Raw genomic sequence first — 18,322 nt, 5'->3', positions numbered from 1 at the left:
ATTTCTCAAGCAGGAAAGTGAGCATCTGATTCTAATGTTAAATTTGCAGGATGCTTCTTTCATACTGGGAGAGGTTCTCTACTCAGAATTTGCACACAGGTTTACCTCTCAAAGAATGAGCCTTGCTCTCTTTATCTCTCTTTTTTCTTTTCTCAAATAATTTCTTCTACTGTTTGCTAATAATGACAGTTGCCCTCTATTTCAGAAATCAAAACAGTAACTACTGAAACAGCAAACATTGGCAGCCTTCATTATTGCCTACAGCCTTCCTTTGATATGCAGTCTCTGTCTCCAAATTAACAAATTAATATGAAAATGGCTGGGATGGGGAAGGCTGAAGAAAATAATCTAAATATACTTTTAATATATTGTCTTATGCTCTATTAAATCAGACCTGATATCACCTTTGTAAAAGCAAAATGAATCCTAAGAAACCTTATCTAGGCAACCTAACCCAAATTTCTAAGAAAACATCAGACATCTTCTCAAAAAGGACATGGGGCCTGAAAATACCGAAATTTATCTCCCATTTCAGCCAGAGCTTGTCATTAACAAATTATGGCCTCCTTTAATCTAAGATAAATACTTGGGAGAGTTCTGTAGCTGTTATTAACTACCAAATTTTATATGAACCAATTGCATTAAGCATGAGAATCTTCCACCATTTTCCCAGGGTGAAAAGGGTCTCCTTCACTCTTGAAATAACTTCACTGTTAGCACCATGTATGGTGATTTCTCAGCTGTTTCCTATTCTGCAGGGAGAACCTGGCTCCTGTACAAAAGAAAGTGAAATGACTGTGTTTCCTTCTTTGTTTCCCAGGCTCCTGGTTCCCCATATCTCCTGACATTAGATATGTAATGACTATCCCATTGAACAAGAGACTCAAAGAATTAACTTTTCAGTGATGATTATTACATGATAAAATAGGTGAAAATAGTCTGATCAGTAGATAATCATTCATTAGGTCCTTCCTTCCTTCCTTCCTTCCTTCCTTCCTTCCTTCCTTCCGTCCTTCCTTCCTTCCTTCCTTCCTTCCTTCCTTCCTTCCTTCCTTCCTTCCGTCCTTCCTTCCTTCCTTCCTTCCTTCCTTGCCTTCCTTCCTTCCTTCCTTCCTTCCTTCCTTCCTTCCTTCCTTCCGTCCTTCCTTCCTTCCTTCCTTCCTTCCTTCCTTCCTTCCTTCCTTCCTTCCTTCCTTCCTTCCTTCCTTCCTTCCGTCCTTCCTTCCTTCCTTCCTTCCTTCCTTCCTTCCTTCCTTCCTTCCTTCCTTCCTTCCTGCCTTCCTTCCTTCCTTCCTTCCTTCCTTCCTTCCTTCCCTCCCATCTCTCCCTCCCGTCCCATCTCTCCCTCCCTTCCATCTCTCCCTCCCTCCCCTCCCTCCCTCCCTTCCATCTCTCCCTCCCATCCCTCCCCTCCCTCCCTCCCTCCCAAAAACCCAAAACCAAAAAAACAATAGCATTATAGAAGTAACACTAGAAGAAATGACCACTATATATGCCAATATATGAAATCTGTGTGACTCATTGCCTTATTATCCTACACAGAAGTATATGGCAAAGTGAATTTTTGCTGAGAAAAACACTAAGTTTGTATATTTTGGCAACTGACTCTTGATACAATATTTAATGGGTTTTCATTGTAACATCTGGTTTGGCTTTTTTTAAATCTTAGTCACAGTCATAGAGCACTATTAATGGGTTTCTGTGAGTGTTTGTTGAGCATGGTTGTAAAACATTGGAAAAAATAAAATATACACTACCTGCCTGTAGGAGCAAGGGGTGTGCTTGTCTCATCCCATGGATGACCTCCCCTTCCCATGTAAATGCAACACATCTTGTATTTCTCTCTCTTCCTTTTGACTGCTTCTAGATGCACAATGAATTCTGTGCTGTCAACCTTTTTAATTTTCCAAGGACTGGGTTTTGCTCTTTGTACCTAACTGTGGGAATGAAGTGATTGGCACTTAATCACTCCTGGAGATGTTGTCCCCAAAGAGATGCTCCTCTTGTACTGGCAGGAAATGGTTCACTTTATGTGCATCCTTCCTTTCAGTGACTCTGAGCATGCACAGCTCAGAAACATGAAGAGGAAAGCGCTTTTATTTCTCAGTTTCATGGGATAAGTGCTCCATAGGTAGATCTGGCTGTTCATCTCCATAATCAGTCAGGAAGAGGGTCACCTTGCAAGTGAACACAAATCTGAGCCAGAGCAAAGGAAGCTCTGGCAACATCTCATGTCAAATTTCAAGGGCCAAGCAAAGACTGGAAATAAGGGGCTAATTTTATATTCCTGTTGTACTCAGGGGCTCCTTAGAGGACTGATTTCTGTTTGTATGTTTCCCTGGTGTTGACTGCCCATCTGCTGGGAATATAACTGAATGTTTGAAAGTATTTGATTTGCTGTCAGCTATATCAATCAGGTAGTAATCCAGTGTTGCTATCTGAGCCACCCTCCTGGTACAGATTAACCCTGTGAGCCCTCTGCCAGTGCCATTTGGCCTTCTCCAAGTCCTCAGTCTCCCTTAGAATGCTTTTGCCAAGTACACCTTTGGGTCTACAGACTAGACTCATGTCCTACAAGAAATCAGGACCTCAGAGTTTCTTTGTTTCTCTATCAGACCCATGACCAGAGAAATACATGTGCTAGATGTTCTAATAGATGCTCTCTGCATACTTAGCTGCAGTGTAGAGCATAATTACCCTTCCAGAAAAAGAAGAATTTTAAGAGCTCAGCATTTCACTATTCGCAATGAAAACTTTATGGGCAGCAACGAGTGGGAAAATTTATTATCACCTGATTTTCAAGGCTGGGTTTTCTTTTTCTTTTGGGGAATTGGGGGTCTGAGAGGAGTGGGTGTGGGGGTTTTTTTGTTCTGTTTGGGGTTTTTTTGTTTGCTTGTTTTGGTTTTTTTTAAACCTGTTTTTAGAATTCAGCACGGAGGCACAGCATAACTCTCATCATCCAAGGCATTAAGTATGGAAAGAAGTAATTGATTGCTGGTTAGTTGTAGCTGTGACTTGTATTCCTATTAGAATAATAACTTACAAACTCTTACAGAAAGCAGCTATTTGGCACACTCCTTAAAAGCATTTGTGTAAGTTTGGTGTGCTTGCCTCATACATAATGTATAGTCCTTAATCACCTGCACAGCCAAAGGATGGCACTTTAAATTGATGACTGTGATATATTCATACGTAGAACAAATTAGTTTAAGGACAGATGAAGAATAGATGTGCACTCTAGCTAGCATGAACTGTTACAATTATAGAGATTATTACAACCACAGTCTAATACCTTCCAGACATCAGAAATCATTAAGTGCCAGAGTTACACAGATCTACAAGCTAGTTCTATCACAAAAATATTTCTGCATTACAGCAGTTTCAATTGTGCTACTATATTTGAGATTAGAATATTTCTGCTAAAAATATTTATTTTCACAGGTTCCAATATTAACCTTTGGAAAGCATGATAAAAATATCCCCAAGTGGAAAAGAGAGGATTATAGGGTGGTAAATTTTGTCTTTGAGCATTTTGTTTCCAATACATAGGAGGAAGGTGTTGTTTTAAATTAGTGAAAATCAAGGTGAAACTGTTGACTTGAGCAAAGCCTGGCTCTCAGACTAGTGTGGGACTGAAAAGAGCTCATTTGCTTGAGGATAAGTTAGAAAGTAATGAACTTAGTCACATCTGTTAGAACAATCTATAAAATATTGCAAAATCTAAACTCACTCCAGGCTGCACCTAGGTTTAAAAGTGAGCATGAACCAGACTAGCACATCCTAATACCTGTAGGTTTGTGTGTATCCTCTACATTGAATATGGATAACTTTCATGGCTTGAACTACTCCCAAAATTTCCTCTCAAAAAGCAACTGGAAAGAAAAATTTATTAGAGATGACATTTTTCCTGTTGCAAACACTATTAAAGAATGACATGCCTACTTGTCAGATTCTTCTCTACTCTTACAGTAGAGAACATTTGCAGTTTCACTGGTGCTTAAATCCTTTACTCACAAGGATTTTTCTTTTTATCTCCACGAGGTAAAAAAAGGCATGTGCCCCTGATAGGTAGCCCAGAAAGTCATGGCAATAGGCAGGAAAAATATTTGTACAAAAAAGAAGAGTCAATGAAAGTTAATAATTAATGACATTTTTTGTTTGGTTTGTGCTTTGTTGTAATGCCATATATCCAGTGGTTTTGCCTTTGTAAATTAGTATTTTTATATATGCAATTTCCTACATAACACCAGACATTTTATATATGTATATATGTATATGTATGTATCCTTTCCCCAAGTCATACTTATTCTCTTACTGACAAGTGGAAATATTTTTAAACTAAAAGAAAAGAGATATTAGAAAGAAATTATTTAAGGTGAGGGTGGTGAAGCACTGGAAAAAAATGACCAAAGAAGCAGTGGATTCCCCTTCCTGGGAGTGTTCAAAGCCAGGCTGAATGGAACAACCTGGTTTAGGCAGGCTGTAGATAATCTTTAAGGTCCTTTTCAACACAGGCCATTCAATGATTCCCCTTAGGACTGGAATTGCATGGTGGCTCTGTGAAAATGTAGTGCAAAAGAACAGAATATTCTATGGTTTTTTTGTTTATTCCAGTTTTTTGCTTGTTGCTGTGTCTCTGCACTGGCTTGGATCTATCTGGGAAAGTGAATCCTAAAGGAGAGAATGCCAACACTGTCCACCTGCTGCCTTCACCAGGGCTGGATTAGTGATGCCAAATCCACAATTTCTTCTTACTACCACATCTCTTCATTAATAGCATTAAACAGGCACAGAAACGCTCATGCAGGCAAGCAAGGAACAGAAAGGAGGTTCAGAAAGTGAAACAATTCCTATCATCCTGCCCTGGTAAAATGTGAATCATCATCAGGCTCCCATAAATAGGAAAAATCACCCTCCTCCACCCCTCACCAATCAGTACCACATGTTCTTTTATTAAGACATGAGGACTGACATTCTTTTCAAGAGAATGAGGTAGGTTAATATGTTGGGGGTTTTTTTGTTTTTTTTTTTTTCATCAATCCAGCCCTTGGTATGTTCATGCACATCACCAAAATGCTATGAAATTTCACTGTGGAAGTCTTTTGGTTAAAATGAGGTTTATATATGTTTTTGTTTTTTTTTTTTGGCCAGCTGCTGCATCTGCTCTAGATTAGGCAACATATGAAATGAAAAATGTGAAACAAGAAGCTAGGAGGAGAGCATTTTGAGGTTGGACTGACAAGAAACAGGTATTTTCTGGATATTTGAGTCTAAATTCTAAGTTTTCAAAAAGAAATTGACCTAGGTAGTTAACAGCTTACTGCTGTGTGACTGCAGTGGATATTAGGCCTTGAAATTTGTCTAAAAATCTGAAAACAACAAAAAATGTGCTCATGCTGAAACAGATGCAACTCAAATTCAGATGGTGAGGGAAACAAAAAAACCACCAGGGAGCAGAAATCATGACTTTTCTATTCTTGTCATTGTCAGGCAAATCTTGCACACATTCTGCTGATAACAGGGCACACTATTACTTACAGCCTCTCAAAGAAAGCCCCACTATTCAGGAATTAGTAGATGGGAGACCAGAAGCTCTGTAACTTAGATAAGTTGATGCATGAATCAATGTGAATTGAGAGGAAGGTAGGCTGGGTTTTTTTGTTTGATTGGATTTGTTTCTTTAGTTTGGTTTGGGTTTGCTTCTTGTTATGAAAAGGGATTGCCACTGTAAAGAAAACGTTTTGAGTGAAACCATGAGTGATTGTTAAGATCCTTGAGGCTTATTTTAAACTTTTTTATATAACTCCACAGTCCACTTTTGTAATTGTAGGTCTTTTGTATAGCAACTGTCTTTGTTCATGTGTAAATTGATTAAATAATCCTCACAAGTATGAACATTTTGGGTAGAAGAGTAAAAAATGGAAATTTGCATAAAAAAGACCCATGATGAGAGTTCAACTATTACAATATACAGAATTTAATTTTCAAACTCTATCTAAGGTCTGCACCCATCCCACACTTAAAATGTTTCTGGTTTTTCCTGGAGGAAGTCATTATTTGCATCCACCATACATTTTCAAGTTTGTTGTAGGGCTGCATTCTGGTAATTTAAGGGAAAGAATCTGAGGATGTGCTCTGGCTAAATCCCCAAGAAAAATGTCTCTTCCAGGTGCAAAGTGGGTTCCACAGCAGTGGCCATGGCCAGTCAGCTGAACTTCCTTGGTCCCTGGTACACAAGACTTATTTTTGGGAATGTGCTGTTCATCCATGCAGGCCCTTGAGGTGGATTCCCAGAAGAGATCTTGTCTATGAGGTCCTTTCAGTGTAGGGCTGTAGCAGAGGTTGTGTCTTCCTGCCTCCTAGAACTGCACCTTGCAAGTGCAAGAAGAAGTGATTTGGTTTGGGCATAGCAGCTGGTGACGGAAGGACATGTATCCCAATGGATTGGTGGAAAAAAAGGACTGAAAATAGCAGTTTCTCCTATAGATGAGGTTGGTTTTAGTTCAAACCAGACAGAGCTACAAATTTGCCAGAAAGTTTCTCTTGGTTTTTGTTGTTTTTTTTAATCTGTCTAAACAAAGACCAGAAGACTAAAGTAATGGTAACTTTTTCTACTGCTACTCTATACTTGAGAGCAAATCCTGTATCCAAACCATTCTCAACACAGGCAGAAATTTAAATGTAAATTGTAAGCATGGCTGTAGGCTGATTTTTCTTTTTTTTTTTTTTTACATATTCTGTCAGTAACTTATTATTGCTATTTTCTGCTGTTTAGTCACCAGGAAGTCAGTGAGGTTTGTACTGCAAAGCTTCACTTTGCTGCCACAGGGCCCAAATGCAGGGGATTCCACTGCACAGTGCTGTAACCTCTTTATCTCGAGCTAACCTTGCCCACCACTCATCTCTGTATGTGGCAGAAGCTTTATCAGCACCTCCAGCAAGGAGCACCACTCTCTGGTTGGAAAACATCTGTGTTTACACTTAGAAATGTCAATCATCTTGTCCTTTGAATTCTCACTATTACTTACTGCTGTGTCTGTCAGCAAGCAGCAAGCTTCCTGGCTTTACCAAAAACTCAAAAAATCTGAAAAAAAAAAGGAGATAGGAACATTCTATAAAAGTGCAGCATGTAGAGTTGGGTTTTTTTTAAAAACCATACTAGTGTCTAAAAGGACTTTACCAATCTGTTGATATTCTTTTGTTGTTTAAGTCCCTTGTCACTCCAGAAAACCTTAGGAAGGATACAGGAATTAACTATGCTAGCAGTTTTGAGATCTTTGTCCTCACCTTTGATTTGGGGTTGGGACTCACTTATGCAGTTAAAATGTACACCTTTACAGAACAAAGTTTATTCATACTATTGCAGTGCCCAGCAGCACATCTGCATTCCCATTGCATGCCAAAATATCCAGTAAGCTGAGTCCACTGGCTTAATCCCTGGGCCATCCACAATTCCAGTGTTATGTGTAGTTTTCAGTCTGTGTTAAAGTTGCTCACAAATCATGGTCAAATATTTCACTCAAGACCAAACACTGCAGGATCTGGTTTCACTGGCAGGAAAAGGCATTATGGAAAACTGAAGGAAACCATAGAATCCTTGTGCACAGGGTGTGCTGCTCATTGACATTAGCATGAAGCAGACTTAGCAATTGAAAGAATCTGACTGTGCAGCTTCAGAAAACCACTTATTTTTCTCCTTCAGTCATTTGTAAGCTCTCAAAGAAAGCAGAAATTCTGTACTCACATGCCTTCCTAATCCAATACCTCTTATTCCTCTGGGTCAAGGTTACCCAGTTCTGTCAGATGGAATATAAATTTTCTGTGAAACATTGACATTTGGGGGCAAGAAGGTCAAATATAGGATTGCTCCTTTGTTGTGGTCAGTTTGTTCTGTGTAAAGTACGTAATGTGACATAAAGAACTCAGTGGAACTTAGATTTAGCTCATTTCCAAGTCCTAGCTGCAAAGTACACCCTCAGTTTCCAGGCAGTAAGGATTTCTATAGCATATATCATGTGCCATACATCATAGAACTCATACATACTCAAGTGTTCTCTGTCAGTGATCACAAGGTTTTGTTTCTCTGCTGAGTTCTTCAGCAAATGCAACCCAGTGTTCCTAAACCAGGACATTCACTACTTTAATTTGTGTGGTGGCAAATTGTTTTCCTCCTACTTTTTTTACCAGTTTTACAGGTCATTACTAGTTGACTAATAGGGGTGCACTTTGCCTCTGCCAGCTGAAGTTTAATAATAACTGTCAATGCTGCCTAGACAGTGCATCAGTAATTTCTGAGAGTACATAACACACAACACATATGTGGATAGACCACATTACACTTTTCTGACAAGCCATTTAATTAACTGATAAAAATCAAAGAATGAGTGGATGGACCCTGGAAGGAAGCTAATTTGTGTGTTTATTGTGCATTCTATACTGTGTTGGCCTCCATTAATTATAAAAGTTTTGTGCTGCACGTAGCTTGTTGTGAAGGTAAGGCTGGGAAATGCATTCACTTTCAGCACAAGTTCTTCAGTGCCAAAGACCTGAAGCAGCGTGGACTGGATGTCAAACCACAGAAAAAGTGAGATGTGGTGGGGCTTTCCTGACCATGAAACTGAGGGCAGCTGCTTTATTTGCAAACTGGTTAAATCTCCTTGCAAGCAAACTTTAAACGAGGAACTGCTGAGATTTATGGTTCCTTACAGGCCCCTAAGTGCTGCGTGTAGGGGAAAAGTTGGAGTGCAAACATGTCCTTTACTTCCCCTGGAGAAGGAGTATTTCATGGAGGCAGGTCAGAGAGCCATGTCTGGATCATTGCTGACTTAATATGTGACCTGGACAAGTTATACAAGCCCACTGTTTCTGCTTTCTCAAGTGTAAAATAGGTAAAATATTTCAGTGCACTTTAATTGGTTGACTGTTTCCTATACACTGGATAAAAGGAGATTACTGCATGTTTAAGCACCACATTTCCCTTTTATATTTTGTTTTAACCACATCATGACAAGGTTTTCTCATTCTTTCTCTTACACTTAGCTAGTTTGTGTGCTTGGCAATTCTTTTCTCTCCCATTTTTCTCCTCTGGTTTTCCTCACTCTGTGCCTTTGTTCTCCTTCTTTACTATTTTACTCTGCTTCTCTTTCTTTCTGCTCTGTTTCACCATAATCATGACATGAATAATTTCTATTCAGGAGTCTCACAGAGTGTTTGATACACTGAGGCACGTTTTTTGCTGCTTGCTGCATGAACACTCTGTGGAGCATCAGTCCCTCTAGGCTGCCTGGGTACATGGTTCTTATTCTCAAGCACTTTTTCCTCCTGCATGCAAATGTTTAAGGGTCTGCTGGAGTAAAACACACCCTGAGAAGCTCAGTTTTGACTTGATTCTGGTCTGCAGTCTCCCAAGCAGTGTTCCTTTATGAAAAAAAAAGCTATTGCTGAGTCATAGCCAGTGATTTGAAGGAGCCTGAGAAACAAATCTGTGACCCAACTATTGATTGGACTGTCACTTTGTCATGTATGGTAAACACCCAGAGGCACTGGAAGGAAAAGTGGAAGGAAGGGAGTTGCCAGACCAGAAAAGTAAGGAATAGGCTTGTGAGGCTGGGAGGCTGAATTTTCTTAGATGAACCCTGGGCTGAGGGGCAAAATTTAAAGCAATAAAGTCATTCAATCTGCATGCTTTCATCATAACTACTGAAATTATGTTAATGTAGTAAAATTTTGTTGCATGACAGTGAAGGTATTTACTTAGTGTGGACAATGTGAAATAATGCACAGCCAGCACATCTGGCTATAGCACCACAGTGGTACATTTGCTATTCCATTATATAGCAATTACCAATTATTTCAAGAAGGACATGAAGGCAGTCTTGAAACAGGTCATTATTGTCTTTTTTAGCTGTCTAGCCTCTTTTTATTCTTGGCTTTCTTAGCTGGTAAATCACTAATTTTTCCTCAGACACAGCTAGAACTCACTGCTTTCCTTGGACAACACAAAATCAGATAAGGTTAGGACAGTGGCTTACAGCAGGTCCTCACTACCACTGCCCTCCACAAACCCAAGAGTTTTAGTGCACTGTCCTAGTTATGCATTGTTTTCTTGAGTAATTTTCTTGCTTTTTTTTGTCTTTTCCTTTGGGGGTCTAGAAATCTATCACTGAAGCATCTGTTAAGGGTGGCATGACTGGGAATTTAAGGATATCAAAAAGAGTATTAAAGGGGATTTTCCATTGAATGAAATTTAAAAAAGGCAGTAGATTTATTTTGCATGGCTTTTACAACAAAGAACAATACCTAAAGGAAGCATCCATTGCAGGCTGGCATATGCTAGCTCTCACAACTGGCAGATTGTTACTCACTTTAATTTCTTCAGGTTTATCTGTAGAATTCTGAATTATGTGAGTTTTAATCTCTGGTTAGTTACCCATAAGAGAGTTGTTTCACCCCTGCCCTCTCAGCAGACCCAGGTGCAGAAGGTAAGGGCTGGTCACTGGGTGCAGGTGTAAGAACAGCACCAAGTACCTTCACTAACAGCTCTGAGGGGAGAGGCATCAGAGAGAGAGACCAAGAGGAGCAAGGCAAGTGGGTTTGAATATATATATTGAATATATATAAATATAAATATAAATATTAAAAAGAGGTTTGCCTTTGCTCCACCAGGGACTGCTTGAATATAAATATTTTGTGCTGTAGTTGTTTTGGTTTTAAAATCCTAGAATGTTTTGGTCTGATACAGCCAGACCAGAATATTCTTGGGTAGTTCTTCTTCATTATCATGAAAAAAATCAAACTAATCTTCTTGGCTTATAGTTCCAGAGGATTCTTTACATTTCTCTGGCTTTTCCATAGAGAAAATGAAAAACACATTTATAAGTGACCTTTAGTTTTTGCACGCTTTAGCAAAGCGTTTTTTGCACCGGCACAGTAATACCATTATCTTTACCTTTGTCTCCCTCATATAGTTTCTCTTTGTGCCTGTCACTAGCCCTGGCTCAGCTAGTAAGAAGGAGGAAAAAAAGATACAAAGGGAAAAAATACAGTCTTATTCAAATTGTTAGGTCATGTGAGCTTCTGTTTGTTCCAGCTATGCTTGATTTTGTTCTGTTTATTTTTACCTTTTCAGCTCGAGTTTTCTATTTCTTTCCCATATTTTTTTTATTCCTCACTCAAAGCCCATTTAACCAGGTGTATATGTGTGGAGAAACGAAGTTTAGGAGAACTTTAATGTGAGATTTTTCTGGTCTGAGTCATATTTGTGGTTTGCCTTGATGTAAGACCTTCCCCAGTACCACGCTGTTGCACTTCCATGTGCAAAACAGTTGTATTTCTTTGAAGTTAAAATAAAAGTGCTTCACTGTTTTCCCTGACTTCAACATAATCAAGCAGCAAGCATCTATATCTATATCCTACATTTAACTTTCAATCTGACCTTGGATTAATCCCTTTACCTCACCATGCCTCTGTTTCTTTTCCTGCCCCAGATCAGCATGCAGGCAGTGCAGAGAGGGTTGGGGAGCTTGGTCTTAATTCTTTAATACAGCTGGAAAAAATCCCTCAAGACATAAACTAACAGATTTCAAGCCATGCTTGTTGGCTACTTTCCAGTCTGAGTGAAGTGCAGAGCTACAGGACTGCTAATATGGCTTGAAAATATCACTTGAAAGCCTTTATCTCAATAGTGTTTTGACTGATGCATAACTTGCAGAAAGACATTCAGTTTCCATCTGAAAACATCAAGAGATTTACAGTGTGCCAGTCCAATCTGTAATTTTGTCCTTTGTTCTGTGATTTATTTCCAAGCACATTGCACACTGTTATAACACATAAATTTAATAAGAAATGTAATCTACTCCGTTTCCTTCCTTTCCTGATGTGTAGGAAAGAACTATGGAGGATATACATTACAGAACAAGTGGCAGGGCTTCACTCTCTTTCTGTTTCAGTGACAAGGACTCCTGGAACAGGGTTGATGTGCACACAAATAGATGGTTTCCTGTTGTTTGTTTTTAGCCTAATCAAGCTGATTGGGATGAATGGTAATGGTGATGTCTTTAGCACATACCAGAAATTTTCTTTGCTTGTGAGCTGGAAAGCATTTGCAGTTTGCAGCAGCAATAGCAGTTGACTGAAGATGGGATATTTGATCATTACCCTCATAATGGGAGCTGCTGTTTTTCCACATATGCGTCTGCTTATGAGCTTAGAAATTGGGAGCATGTTTCATCCATTGATCTGAAAAAGCTCTTTGTAAAAAGGGTTCCTATTGAGCAAATGATGAAATGGATGAGCAGACAGAGGGAAACTAGCTCAAGGTGATGAGCAGAGGGCTGGCAGGGGTGGCAGAGGACTCAGGTCCTTCCGTGGTGTGAGCCCCAGGGACTGCATGACTCCCCTGAGCTGATTTAGCCCTGCTAGACTCAGCAGAAATGCAGAATTGTGGTGATCCTAAGCATAGACTGCTCCCCAAATAATCCATGGCCAGACTTCCATGAAGTCTATTTCTGTTCTGATCCTTGAGGTTTGATGGCTCAAAACCTATAGTTAATTGTATCTGCTGACACCATCTACTTCTGTCTTTAGCACCAAAACATGAGATACAAAACATTAATTAATTATAAAAAGCCTTACGTGAGCAAGTCTTTCATAGGGATGCTTTTTATGGATGGGCTTTGTGGAAAAGGCAAAGCTCTGTAATTTTGGATGTAGACAGGGTGCTGTCTGTCCCCAAAGGTAACTGAGGATGCATTCCACATGAAAATAAAAGTGCTAATTATACAGTACATCATATGGTATCCAAGATTCCTGCGTAATTTTTTAATTTCCTACCACCTTTTTGTTATCTTCTCATTCACTGGCCTAATTGATACACTACCTATCCTCTTTTGTGCCAAATACATTTGTTTTCTTCCTTCTAGGTCACAGTTTTACAATTATCACCATAGCAACATTCCAGCTATAATAAGAAGATACATCTTCTGAATGGCTGGTGATACAACATTAACTGTTAGAACACAACATTTTTCATGTTGGAAACATCTGGAGTTCACAACCAGCAAAGATGTGTAAAAATGTCTGTAGCTCTTTAATAATCACCCAAGGCTGCACTTGCAAGCTTTATTAGGATGCATTACAAACACTCTTTAGTCTCCAGGCAGGGAACGTGATAAAAATAAGCTTTAGTCCTGCACCAAAAGAAGAAGAAGAAAAAGAGTTCCATTTAAGTCATGTGACTTAAAAAAAAAAAAAAAAAAAAAAAATTTGAATTGGCCTTCATGTCAAGCCCTTTATTTTTGAGAGTTGGGCCAGACTCCTTTCCTCTGCTGTTCCCAGCCTATTACCTACAGCACTAATATTGCTATTTACTGGCTGATTATATCCTCTGGCAAGATTCGGACTGTGTCTACTTCCCTGCTGCAAACTAATCAGTTTTCAAAATTAGTTATTGATCTCAGGCTCATTGTGGAGGACAAATTTAGTGGCTGGTTCGTTGAGTATCAGCAGTGCCACTCTTTGTGTGAGCTGCATAGAAGAGAAAACAAACAACATATTCAGGCCCACGTACATATATAATCATCTAATATAAGGAGGTACAAGACAAGTACAAATGCATTGGCAAATGAAATAGCTTTTTTCTTTTTTTTTGTGAGAAAGTTGACATAAAGAAATTCAAGACTATTCCTCTCTTAAAGCACGTATATAATTCTTACTCTCTACTGTGGAGAGTTTATCTGAGAGAACACACTTATCAGCACTATTACTGGAAAATATCACTGTTACTTAATCTGAAGTAATTTGGGGTGCTTAATTTGTTTAGGGTTTTTTTTACTTGTTTCAGCTCTTTGAAGTCAGTAAGATTTTCAAGTAAAGTAACTGAGCTTCGGATTTACATTTTAGTGGCTAACAATGTGCTGCCATTATCCATTGCACAGCTCTGTGGAGCTACATACAATCTTTTATTATATTTATTATATTGCCATCCCTTTGGTTTTAATGGGAGCTTATCAGATGCAAGACATTTTAAGTGGAAAAGCTTCCCTCTAAAACACCGAGACAAAGATATAATCAGCAACACAGCATTTTCCTGAGGGTGGTAGACCCATACCCAAGCTGTTTCTCTACTTGACTGGAAGTACATCAACACTAGGTTTCATGGTTCTAAATTTCATCCCCAGGTGGACCCATAAAAATTTCGAAACCTAATTCTTTTCCTGAGAAAAGAGATTCCCATATAGGTTCAGCTGCAAGAATGCATTTTCTAATCCCTCCAGGAAAACTCCTGGTCCTTGCAAGCATATTGAAAATGTCCAAAATATTTTTAATAATAGTCCACTCCCATCCAACTGCAACAATTTCATTATTTATGATACAAATTAAAAAATGCTAAAAATGTTTTTTCTCTTTCTTAAACATTATTATTCTTAGGCTTTGTACTGAAAAAAAAACCTCAATCTTTTACACATTTCACTGTTGAAACAATTTAGAGAGAATCTGCCAAGTGTGTGTGTATAAACATATCTTTCCAAATTAATTTAATATGTTCAGTAAGTCTTTTTTTTTATTATGATCTCTTGAATTTTATTTCAAGGTTAGCATTTTTTAAAGTTTCCAAAATATGAGAATGTCAAAAACATTATTTGCATGGATTTTTCATTAAAAACTATAATATTCCAAAATTCACTCAAAACTTGGCCCAAATTTCCCAAATGGTTTAGGGATCTGGACTCTATTTCTGATTTATGAATAAACCACACACCAGGTCCTTGGCTTTGCCTGAGTTTTGAGGCTTTCATGGTGTGGTTTATTTTTGATGTACAGAAAAGCTGGAACCTCAATAAATAGTTGGTGGTCTGTGATTGTGTTCCTTGTTTGAATGATACACATGCACACAAACAAACTTCCAAAACAAAACTTTTTGATTCATATTGAGGCCAATTAGAAATTACTGAGAGTTTTATGACAAGGTTCATTTTAAGTCGAAAGTTTGACCCTACATTCCTGTATGTTTTAAGTTTTCATAGAACTCAATGAGGGCTGGAGTAGGCAAAGAGTACAAATTGTGTGTGTTGTGGGAATTGAAACTCAGAGAAGAAATAATGAGACAATGCAGTCACCTGTGTATTTCACCACTAGTTTCTGTTACACTGTGATGAATTTGAAACATGCTGCTGGTTTTCTACAGATCTTGAATGAAGCTGGGGTGTTGAAACATCCTACTCACTTTTACCTCTCAGCTTATTAAGAGGTCGCATAAGAATCATATATTTCACTACAGAATCTGAGCTAATTCTGTGGTTAGCATGTACTTTGAACCAAACACTCCTTAGTCACCTACATTCCAGAACTGATGTACCTGAAACAATTCAGATTTAAAATCCATTTGTACCTGGAAATAAAAAAAGTATTTTAAGAGATAGGAATAAATTAAATGTGGATTCAATTTAATTTGAAGATGGGTACTTAGGTCTAAAAATCCTAACATTTACTTGTTTCAGTGAAGCAATAACTGAACAAAGAACTTGTATACAATTGATCTATAAATACAAGTAAATCAATAAAATATTTTAGACCTCCATTTCTAGCCTATCTAGGTCATTTAAATGCTCTATCCTCAAGAGAATTAATGAAATTAAAAACTATATTACTTTTTTATTTGAGCATGCTCTGTCTGCCTGCAATTTCTCTGCTTTTGAGTGAATGGTTCCACTAGACTTAACACAACCGTGTTTTGCCCTAGATTTTTCTTCGACTAAAACTAAACTGAAAACCAGTATGTTTAAAAATGTTTTGGTGCACTCAAAAATAGTACTAGGCAACTCAAAAGACCCCATATTAAAATGCAAATGTAAGGGTTTATACTCAAGATGAATTTTTAAAAGAAACAAGCTCTCCTATGAAATTCAAGCTATATTTTAATGAGGTTTAATTAAGAAAGAGGTGGTAAAATTTAAGTTGTGAAAAAATCAGAAATTGGGGTGTAATATTTATACACTGAAAGCCAGTACTGATGTAAAATTAATAAATTTTTTCAAACACATTAAATGAGAATTACCTGTGTCACTGAAATGTTGGCATAGCAAACAATCCTATGCTAAAATGGAGTAAGCTTTAAATTTGCATATCTAGTTCTCATACATTTTGGAACTGGTTTACTTCCAAGATGTTTTTTAGCCATTTTGTGTGGCTGTATGCCAACTGAAAATGTTTCAATATCTTTTAATTATTTTTCTTCTTATGAAAATGATGGTAATTTCATAGGGGTTTATGTTTTCATAATAGAAATCTTGTTTGCTATTTTGCTTATCTCAGATGCCAACACTTGATAAATAGTTAATATCTGTTAATGGAATAAGAGATACCTGGTTCAGGTATGTAAAATTTCTGAAGCTTGAGTACTGGTTTGAAGATTTTTTTAAGTTTTTTATGTGCAGTCTCCTGAGAGGCAGTGAGAATTGTGAGATTAAAAAGATCTTGAGAGAAGTGAGCAAAGTTAGGATGCATCTACATCCTCCCATTTTGTTGGATTGCTAAACAGGCCACCAGCTGTGATTACAGCTACATCTCTAGTGTTGCTGAGTTGTAAGGGAAAAACAAAGTCAACAATTAACTGTTTAATATAATTTCCATCCATCTTTGGTGCCACAAATTAAGATTAATTAAATATTATAATTTATATGGAATTAATTGAAAACATGCCATCTCTGTTCCCACACTCAGAACATGTTTATCATTCAGCAGTAAGATAAGTTACAGATGTAAAATCTCAGGAGAAGAACAAATCCCTGTGATTGTGAGTGCTTTGAATTGTTTGTGGGTTGGTTTTGGGTTTTTTTTTCATTTTAATCAGTAGCTGCTAATAAGGCTAACCAAATTACTACAGATTTATTGTCTTCTGTAAGCCAATTTATCATCTGTGAAATGCAATGTGACAGAATTTGGGGTCCATTTGAAGATGCTTAGCAATGCAGAAGCTGTCCTCATGCAGGAGTGGTGATGGCATTCACTACCAATAGCAGGTTTGATTTTTAAATTGGAGATGTGGATTTTCAGTACAGAAGGGATTCATCCTCCTTTAAACTTGATCCAAGCATGACTGCACCAAAGCTTTTATGGATGATTAGGGTAGAAACACTGTTGTTCCTTAGTGTAGCATTATTTTCTTTTCTGTAGATTTTCTTCCAGTAAAAATTGAAGGACCTAATGTGTGCAACCCAGCTTAAGTCTATCCCAAGAACTCCCAAAATAAAAAAAATCCAAACTGTGTTAAGCAGGTTGGTATCGTGCAGCACTTGACTGGATTCCTACCACTTAAAATATTCAGGTTTGCTTATACACTGCCACAGAAGTTCAGAGCAGAGTATTTGGTTCATTTAACAACTGCAGACACTCCATTAGCCTTTTTCCCTACCAGCCTCACATCTCATATGCCTGCCTGATCCATCTGTCACGTTTTGTCAAACGTAAGCATTCTCAGGGAGCAGCCATGATTTCACAGTGCATCGCAAAGCGGGGCTCCAACCTGAATATCCACTGAACCACAGACTGAAATTTTAATAATGGAAGAGCAAATGGAAGCTCTGTAATCAGGAGGACTGTGAGCAAGGAGGGATGGTTACATTAATGCAGATGTGTGGTGGGCAGTAAGACATGTAAATCTTCACTGAACAGATAATGGAAGGATGGAAATATCAGTTTAGATTACACAGTCAGGCTTCTGCCTTTGAAAGTACCCAGTTAAAGATGCTGGGAAGAAAGCTGAATAAGTCAAGTACCCAGAATCCTCTCCTGATGTTCCTTGGCTCAAAACAAAGGAGCACACAGCACCTCACAGATCTGGCTTTTCAGAGTAGAAAAGGATGGTAGGGAGTTAATTGCAATCTAAATACAATATACCTCAACAATCTGGCCGCTGACATTTGCATACTCAATTAATGTGCAGGGTGATTATGGGATGCTGAAAAAGATTTTTCATTCCAAACAAAAGGTATTTTAGTATGGTATTGCTGAGACTTGTGTGTTTTATATACCTATATATATGTACATAAATCCCTTTCTGTCTCTGCACATGCAGTCATACTGACACACATACAGATATAAAGAGCATACATCTATAGTAGAAATCTGTTACACTGACTTCTTACTGTCATTCTGACAGAAATTGTGACTTATGTTGGGGGCAGAATACCTAATTTTGTAGCAACATCTGTATCATTGTGCAATTAACTTCTTCCCTATCTACATGTACTGTATATTTTCTTTAATATTCTTACATGCAAATTGCGTACTGAAAATTAAAAAAAAATTTATGCACTTTAAAATG

This window comes from Serinus canaria, chromosome 1, assembly GCF_022539315.1.
Source record: "Serinus canaria isolate serCan28SL12 chromosome 1, serCan2020, whole genome shotgun sequence".
In the NCBI taxonomy this organism is placed as follows: domain Eukaryota; kingdom Metazoa; phylum Chordata; class Aves; order Passeriformes; family Fringillidae; genus Serinus; species Serinus canaria.
The sequence above is the reverse complement of the archived record's forward strand: the minus strand, read 5'-3'. Positions refer to the sequence as shown.